We start from the raw sequence: 5,400 nt of genomic DNA on the forward strand, positions 1-5,400 counted from the left end.
TTTTTCACTCATAATTCTACATATCATTCTACATATCAGTTATTTTTGTTGCAATTTGATTTACAGAAATAATGTTTGCAATTGTTTTTAGTTCATAGCCACAACCAATCCATGAACAAATAACTAAACATGAAGTAAATGTTGTTGAAGCTAAATCAGAAGTTATAAGCAAAATATACTGGGAATGTATATGAAGAAGCAACAAATGCTACAATGCAGAATCAGTTATGGTTTTATGAAGACAGGAATGTTTAGTGAGAACTTGAATTATTTAGAATTTATGAAGAAAGAGGGAGACAAATTCAAGACTGATGTAAGGGCATGTCAAATTGTCAAAGTGACATGGATAAATTATGGCACCCTTCCAAGTAAAACAACTTCTTTTGTGTTACAATAACTTACTGACTTTTCAACTGAAATCTTACTAAGTGCCTTCCATCATCTATTTTCTAAATTCAGTGTTTTCATCTTCTTTCTGGGGTACAAATTGGCTGTATTTTTCAGCCTCTCTTATAGATGGTGTTGAAATGTGACCAAACCTGATGAATTATCAGCTTGCAAGTGAAAATTGTATGCACCATTTATAGGTCCATCCTCCCCAAATCTCCCCACACACCCTTCCCCATGCATCTTTCCCCTCCCTGCTGACTGGAATGGTGATGACTCCAAGGCAACCTTAGAAACCCCATGTTCAAGATAGGGTGCTTGAGATCAGCCTGATTCCCAGGTAACTGCATTCAGAGGCTCCTCAGACAGATCAGGACTGTTAGAAAAGCAATACTAAAGTCAGGTTATGTATGAGTCAGCTTGTGCTTTGGAACGTATATGTGATTGCAGTTCATTTCCCCAGCCTTAGGCAGGAATTGGAACTGAGCATGTGCAAATTTGTTTAGAGGTATTTAGAGGGTGAAGAAAGAAATCTAGGAAATCTGAGCCATCTGCAGATTTTGTGATGGGTTTTGTTGTTATTGGTTTTCCAGCACTAATACAGTTTATTCATCCATTGATTTAGTCTTTATTTTTTAATATATTTTATTGATTATGCCATTACAGTTGTCCAATTTCCCCCCTTTATTCCCCTCCACTCTGCACACCCCTCCCCCACTATCTCCCCTTTTGTTTATGCCCATGTGTCACAATTTTTATAGATTCTATATTTCTCATCCTATTCTTGCCCTGCCCGCTATTTATTTTCTACCTACAGTCTATGCTACTTATTTTATGTATCTTCTCCCCTCTTCTCCTCCTCCCACTCCCCGGTTGCTAACCCTCCATGTGATCTCCATTTCTATGATTCCACTCCTGATCTAGCTCACCATCTAGTTTGCTTTTTTTTAGGCATGGTTGTTAATAACTGTGAGTTTGCTGTCCTTTCACTGTTCATCTTTTTTATCTTCTTTTTCTTAGATAAGTCCCTGTAACATTTCATACAATTAGGGCTTGGTGATGATGAACTCCTTCACCTTGACCTTATCTGAGAAGCACTTTATCTGCCCTTCCATTCTAAATGAAAGCTTTGCTGGATAGAGTAATCTTGGATGTAGGTCTTTGAATTCCATGACTTGGAATACTTCTTTCCAGCCCCTTCTTGCCTGTAAGGTCTCTTTTGAGAAATCCGCTGACAGTCTGATGGGAACTCCTTCATAGGTGACAGTCCCCTTATCTCTTGCTGCTTCTAGGATCTCTCCTTCATTTTAATCTTAGCTAATATAATTATGATGTGCCTTGGCGTGTTCCTTCTTGGATCCAACTTCTTTGGGACTCTCTGAGCTTCCTGGATTTCCTGGAAGTCTATTTGCTTTGCCAGATTGGGGAAGTTCTTCTTTATTATTTGTTCAAATAAGTTTTCCACTCATGGCTATTCCTCTTCCCCTTCTGGTACCCCTATAATTCGGATGTTGGAACATTTAAATATGTCCTGTAGGTTCCTAAGCCTGTCCTTATTTTTTTGAATTCTTGTTTCTTCATCCTTTTCTGTTTGGTCATTTTTTTCTTCCTTCTGGTCCACTCCTTTGATTTGAGTTACAGTTTCCTTTACATTAATGTTGATTTCCTGTGCATGTCCCTTCATTTCAATTAGTTTAGCCTTCATATGTTCCTCTAATTTGTGACTAAAATCAACCAGTTCTGTGAGCCTCCTGATCACCAGTGTTTTGAACTCTGCATCTGAAAGTTTGGCTATTTCTTTGTTGCTTAGAGTTATGGGCTCTGGGGCTTTGAGTTCTCCTTGAGCCATAATGTTTTGCTCTGTTCGCGCCTGTTACATATGAGGAGCAGAGCCTTAGATCTTCACCTGGGCAGGGCCACCCAGGTCGCTGGTTTATGATGCTGTATGTGGGGGTGGGGTCAGAGAGGGACAATAGCGGTCCCCTCTGCTGCTTTCCACTGCTGGGGCCTGCTCAGTCCATCTCACTGCTCGCTCCTTCACCAGTTTATCTGCACGCAAATGTGTGACCACGGTCAGCCCTCAGTGGGTCTGCCTGCTGCTACTCCACACCTGGGATCTGCCCACAGCTGCTTGTGCACCTGGGTCACACGCCCAGGTTGGTCTGGTGGATCTTTCCTGCCCAACCCCGCTCTGCTGCTGGCTTCGCCCCTCTTATGGGTCTGGCTGAAAGATTCATTGTTGTCAGACTTCCGTATAGTTCAATTTTATATGGTTTGGCTGCATTTTTGTTGCTAAAACTTTGTTGTTTTTAGACTTGGTTGTGGGAGAAGGCACATTGTTTCCACCTATGCCTCCATCTTGGAGGAAGTCCCTGATTTTGTCTTTACATTATCATTTTCATGAACTGTTCATGGGCTGGTTCTTATGCTCCGAGGAGTCAGCAGAAAACAGCATAGACATCATCCCACATTATAATGCTTATATTCTACTGCAGCAGACAGATGACTAAAACAATGAAAAATTCAGATGTTGAAAGATTAATTTTAAGTACAGAAAATGTTAAATTTTCTTAATACTAAGAATAGTATAAGCGTGTAAATTCAGTTGTAGAAGAAGGTAACACCTTATTTCTTATAAAAGATCTTGCTACAAAATTTAGGTCAACACACTTTCTATTTTTTGTTATGCACAAGATTTTAGTTTTAAAAATTTTACAAGATTTTACTAAAAATTTTACAACTTTTTAGTAAAAACATATCCTGAAGACATATTTGTAATTATTACATAGACATCATAAGTAATAATTTTCATGTTCAGAAAGTTCATTGACTTAGGTACCATTCATATATCCAGTATGTTTTTAAGATAGAAAGATTTGAATCTTCCTGTGAAGTTTAAAAGAAAATTTTAGTTTGCACGATGGAGAAGATGACTGGTAATTCAGAGGCCAAAGGTAATTTAGAATTAAAACCACTAAACTGATGTCAGAGTCCAACTACAAAAAAGGTCTTATGAATTCAAAAACTATAAGAAATAAATTTTCTAACTGCATATGAAACCATAACAGCATTAAAACATCATAATCACTTTGGTTTCTTCTTTATCCCTATTGTAGACATTTTTTCTAAGTTTTCACATACTTGTATTAAATCCAATAATCTCTAGTACTATTAATTGGGCATGCATATAAAACATAATCTAAATATCTTTTTATTGCTCCTTATTTTCATTGTGTACATCTTTTATTAACAGTTCTGATTGTTATCAGCCAAGAAGTAAGAGTTCATGATGGAATAATATCAATCTCAAACATTCATCCTCAGTGTGTGACTTGGAATGAATATTATTAGCATCCAAAAGATTGGAGGTTCAAACAAAAAAAATTAAACACACCCCTGTACCACTGAGTGGTACTAATCACAACAGAAATTAGGAATGATTTCATGAGATGATGTGTCAGTCTTTAAATATGCATAAACATAAATCATAAATACTTAATTTTAAGAGGGTAATATAGAATATGTATGTGAACTAAACATGGCTTCCCAATTAGAAGATATTTCTTACACTATTTTGTGAAGTTAGCTTCTTACATGAAAAAATATTATAATTTTATAAACTTTCTTATTTGTTTCACAAACACGCACACATAAATTTTTGTGATGAGTTAAAGGTTTTTTGAAGTATGCCTTATTGAAGCTTATACCCATTAATAAATGTAATGCGTTAACTCCATCAGTTTGTTTTCTTCCAAAAGACACATGGTTCCCCACTTACTCTGTTTCTTTCAGCCAGCACCTCAGCTGCCACAGAAATGACCCAATGGCCTGTCTTAGCTTCCTGTTCACCCAAATCGAGATAAATGAGTGGCATGAAGAATACAGGAATCCAAGAAACTCGCAAAATATGCCAACTGAATTGTTCTTCAGAATATTAGAATTCCACATTGAAATGATTTGAGCAACAAAATAAATGACAAATAGCAAGAGAAAGGAGATGACAGTTTGCATGGCTCTTATGTGGACCTGGGTGCTGGCATCTTGGGATCCTTTGCCACTGAGCTGCATCTTCTTGAGATGTTTCCACAAGGAAAAGAATAACAGCAGTAAAGCCACCAGGGACATGGTAAAGGGTATGACATGTTCAATGGTGAATACAGTCATATTTGAGAGACGTACAATGCCCTCAATGTTGATCACCAAAGTGACATTTCCTTCACATGCATGAATCTGCATTTTTCCATCCATGTTCGTTACAGCAAGATGACAAACCAAGAAGACCAAAGCACCCAACAATATTATGAAAACCACCCTTCTAGCTTTCCATTTTAGGTGAAGAAAGAAAAGGCTGGAGAAATTGGCTATTTTGAGCAAATAAAGTATGCTGAGATTAGCAGAAAGCCAGAAGCTAAAATGGTTGCTTACTATCCAGGCAATATAAGCAAAAATACTTACTACTGAACAATACAAAGCTGGATTATACATATTTGCATACCAATTTAATAATATTACCCAGAGCAAACCAGTCCTGGAGACCGCCAGGGCAGTGAGAATTTGATCAGCACGAGAGTTTCCGACCCTTGACCCAGTCAATGCCGTTCACCAGAGCTATGAAGACATTGGCAAAATTTCCTAGAACAAATTCTGCTATCACTAGGATAGAAAGAATGCTCGGTAATAAACGTATCATGTCTACAAAATAAGACCTGATCTAATATCACTGGTCGTGATCCCTTTAATATTCTGACCTTAAGTTCTATTTGCAGCTGATCTTAAATAGGTATAAAATATTTGTTTGTTTTTTTTCAATTCTATGACCAATGTCAAGCATGGAAGCACCACAGCATGCTACTAAGAAAGCACAATGCTTTCTTTGTGAAAAACATTTTTATGCCCCACAGAGCTCAAATTAAGTTTCATTCAAATGTTTTATGCCCTTGCTCTAGGCTGCAACATTTCCTAACCGATGTTGTTGTGAAAGCTGAATTCTCATTTGCTATCATGCAAATATAG

The 5,400-nt window shown here is 37.4% G+C and overlaps 1 pseudogene; it reads right to left on the bottom strand.

Moving 5' to 3' along the window:
* Positions 1-4,161: 4,161 nt before the first annotated feature.
* Positions 4,162-5,077, bottom strand: LOC119063477 (putative taste receptor type 2 member 33; annotated as a pseudogene).
* Between the last annotated feature and the right edge of the window lie 323 nt (positions 5,078-5,400).

The sequence above is a fragment of the Artibeus jamaicensis genome, unplaced genomic scaffold (genome assembly GCF_021234435.1).
Source record: "Artibeus jamaicensis isolate MK-2021 breed Jamaican fruit bat unplaced genomic scaffold, CSHL_Jam_final contig_233, whole genome shotgun sequence".
Lineage (NCBI taxonomy): Eukaryota > Metazoa > Chordata > Mammalia > Chiroptera > Phyllostomidae > Artibeus > Artibeus jamaicensis.